General features: G+C 67.6%; 1 long non-coding RNA gene across 1 annotated transcript in view; it reads left to right on the top strand.

The window, feature by feature from the left end:
- LOC144955538 (uncharacterized) overlaps window positions 1–1045 on the top strand; it is a 10227-nt gene extending 9182 nt beyond the window's left edge. Inside the window, exons 3-4 of the long non-coding RNA XR_013641711.1 lie at window positions 36–161; window positions 1025–1045. This is a non-coding gene — a long non-coding RNA (uncharacterized LOC144955538). The remainder of the gene's footprint in view (window positions 1–35; window positions 162–1024) is intronic.
- The last annotated feature ends 2256 nt before the right edge of the window (window positions 1046–3301 follow it).

Genomic DNA, 3301 nt, shown 5'->3' with positions numbered 1-3301 from the left:
GGGAGCTTTGTCTGTGTGTGTGTGTGTGTGTGCAGCCTGCTGCTGGAAGGGGAGGACCTAGGGGTGCATTGGGGGGCTGGGGGGGGGGGCACGGGCCCCCCCTCCCCCAGCCGCAGTCACAGCGGTGGAGGCCCTGGTCACAACTCGCGTGGCGGACTCAGGTAGCCCCCAGCCAGCCCCCACCCACCCTCCAGCCCCCTCCCTAGCCCCCACCCTCCAGCCCCCACCCTCCAGCCCCCACCCTCCAGCCCCCACCCTAGCCCCCACCCTCCAGCCCCCTCCCTAGCCCCCACCCTCCAGCCCCCACCCTAGCCCCCACCCTCCAGCCCCCTCCCTAGCCCCCACCCTCCATCCCCCTCCCTAGCCCCCACCCTCCAGCCCCCACCCTCCAGCCCCCTCACCCCTCCCCTCCCCCCTCCCTCCCATCTCTCCCTCCTCCTCTCACCCCCTCCCACCCCTCGCCCCTCCCCCCTCCCTCCCCTCACCCCTCCCTCCCCTCCTTCCCCCCTCCCCCCTCCCTCCCCTCACCCCCTCCCCCCCCTCGCCCCTCCCCCCTCCCTCCCCTCGCCCCCCCCCATCAAACCGACCCCTCCCTCCATTTCCCTCCTCCCTTCACCCCTCCCCGTGTCTCTCTCCCCGTGTCTCTCTCCCCGTGTCTCTCTCCCCGTGTCTCTCTCTCTCCCCGTGTCTCTCTCTCTCCCCGCGTCTCTCTCCCCGCGTCTCTCTCTCACCGTCTCTCTCTCTCCCCGTGTCTCTCTCCCCGTGTCTCTCTCCCCGTGTCTCTCTCACTCCCCGTGTCTCTCTCCCCGTGTCTCTCTCCCCGCGTCTCTCTCCCCGTGTCTCTCTCTCTCCCCGTGTCTCTCTCACTCCCCGTGTCTCTCTCCCCGTGTCTCTCTCCCCGCGTCTCTCTCCCCGTGTCTCTCTCCCCGTGTCTCTCTCCCCGTGTCTCTCTCCCCGTGTCTCTCTCCCCGTGTCTCGCTCCCCGCGTCTCACTCCCCGTGTCTCTCCCTCCCCACCCCCCCAGGCGTGTCTCCCCCGTGCCCCGTGTCTCTCTCTCTCTCTCCCCGTGTCTCTCTCCCCGTGTCTCTCTCTCTCTCCCCGTGTCTCTCTCTCCCCGTGTCTCTCTCCTCGTGTCTCTCCCCCCGTGTCTCTCTCCCCGTGTCTCTCTCCCCGTGTCTCCCTCCCCGTGTCTCCCTCCCCGTGTCTCACTCCCCGTGTCTCTCTCCCCGTGTCTCTCTCACTCCCCGTGTCTCTCTCACTCCCCGTGTCTCTCTCTCCCCGTGTCTCTCTCCCCGTGTCTCTCTCTCCCTCCCCGTGTCTCTCTCCCTCCCCACCCCCCAGGCGTGTCTCCCCCGTGCCCCGTGTGTCTCTCCCTCCCCGTGTCTCACTCCCCGTGTCTCTCTCTCTCCCCGTGTCTCTCTCCCCGCGTCTCTCTCCCCGTGTCTCTCTCCCCGCGTCTCTCTCCCCGTGTCTCTCTCCCCGCGTCTCTCTCCCCGTGTCTCTCTCCCCGTGTCTCCCTCCCCGTGTCTCCCTCCCCGTGTCTCCCTCCCCGTGTCTCCCTCCCCGTGTCTCTCTCCCCGTGTCTCTCTCACTCCCCGTGTCTCTCTCTCCCCGTGTCTCTCTCTCCCTCCCCGTGTCTCTCTCCCTCCCCACCCCCCAGGCGTGTCTCCCCCGTGCCCCGTGTCTCTCTCTCTCTCCCCGTGTCTCTCTCCCCGTGTCTCTCTCACTCCCCGTGTCTCTCTCTCCCCGTGTCTCTCTCTCCCTCCCCGTGTCTCTCTCCCTCCCCACCCCCCAGGCGTGTCTCCCCCGTGCCCCGTGTCTCTCTCTCTCTACCCGTGTCTCTCTCTCCCTCCCCGTGTCTCTCTCCCTCCCCACCCCCCAGGCGTGTCTCCCCCGTGCCCCGTGTCTCTCTCTCTCTCCCCGTGTCTCTCTCACTCCCCGTGTCTCTCTCTCCCCGTGTCTCTCTCTCCCTCCCCGTGTCTCTCTCCCTCCCCACCCCCCAGGCGTGTCTCCCCCGTGCCCCGTGTCTCTCTCTCTCTCCCCGTGTCTCTCTACCCGTGTCTCTCTCACTCCCCGTGTCTCTCTCCCTCCCCACCCCCCAGGCGTGTCTCCCCCGTGCCCCGTGTGTCTCTCCCTCCCCGTGTCTCACTCCCCGTGTCTCTCTCTCTCCCCGTGTCTCTCTCCCCGTGTCTCTCTCTCTCCCCGTGTCTCTCTCCCCGCGTCTCTCTCCCCGTGTCTCTCTCCCCGCGTCTCTCTCCCCGTGTTGCTCTCCCCGCGTCTCTCTCCCCGTGTCTCTCTCTCTCCCCGTGTCTCTCTCCCCGCGTCTCTCTCCCCGTGTCTTTCTCTCACCGTCTCTCTCTCTCCCCGTGTCTCTCTCCCCGTGTCTCTCTCCCCGTGTCTCTCTCCCCGTGTCTCTCTCCCCGTGTCTCTCTCCCCGTGTCTCTCTCCCCGTGTCTCTCTCCCCGTGTCTCTTTCCCCGTGTCTCTCTCTCTCCCCGTGTCTCTCTCCCCGCGTCTCTCTCCCCGTGTCTCTCTCCCCGTGTCTCTCTCCCCGTGTCTCCCTCCCCGTGTCTCCCTCCCCGTGTCTCCCTCCCCGTGTCTTCCTCCCCGTGTCTCCCTCCCCGTGTCTCTCTCCCCGTGTCTCTCTCACTCCCCGTGTCTCTCTCTCCCCGTGTCTCTCTCTCCCTCCCCGTGTCTCTCTCCCTCCCCACCCCCCAGGCGTGTCTCCCCCGTGCCCCGTGTCTCTCTCTCTCTCCCCGTGTCTCTCTCCCCGTGTCTCTCTCACTCCCCGTGTCTCTCTACCCGTGTCTCTCTCACTCCCCGTGTCTCTCTCTCCCCGTGTCTCTCTCTCCCTCCCCGTGTCTCTCTCCCTCCCCACCCCCCAGGCGTGTCTCCCCCGTGCCCCGTGTCTCTCTCTCTCTCCCCGTGTCTCTCTCTACCCGTGTCTCTCTCACTCCCCGTGTCTCTCTCCCCGTGTCTCTCTCTCTCCCCGTGTCTCTCTCCCCGCGTCTCTCTCCCCGTGTCTCTCTCTCCGCGTCTCTCTCCCCGTGTCTCTCTCCCCGCGTCTCTCTCCCCGTGTCTCTCTCCCCGTGTCTCCCTCCCCGTGTCTCCCTCCCCGTGTCTCCCTCCCCGTGTCTCTCTCCCCGTGTCTCTCTCACTCCCCGTGTCTCTCTCTCCCCGTGTCTCTCTCTCCCTCCCCGTGTCTCTCTCCCTCCCCACCCCCCAGGCGTGTCTCCCCCGTGCCCCGTGTCTCTCTCTCTCTCCCCGTGTCTCTCTCCCCGTGTCTCTCTCACTCCCCGTGT

The sequence above is a fragment of the Lampetra fluviatilis genome, unplaced genomic scaffold, assembly GCF_964198595.1.
Source record: "Lampetra fluviatilis unplaced genomic scaffold, kcLamFluv1.1 SCAFFOLD_733, whole genome shotgun sequence".
NCBI lineage: Eukaryota > Metazoa > Chordata > Hyperoartia > Petromyzontiformes > Petromyzontidae > Lampetra > Lampetra fluviatilis.
The sequence above is the reverse complement of the archived record's forward strand: the minus strand, read 5'-3'. Positions and strand labels throughout refer to the sequence as shown.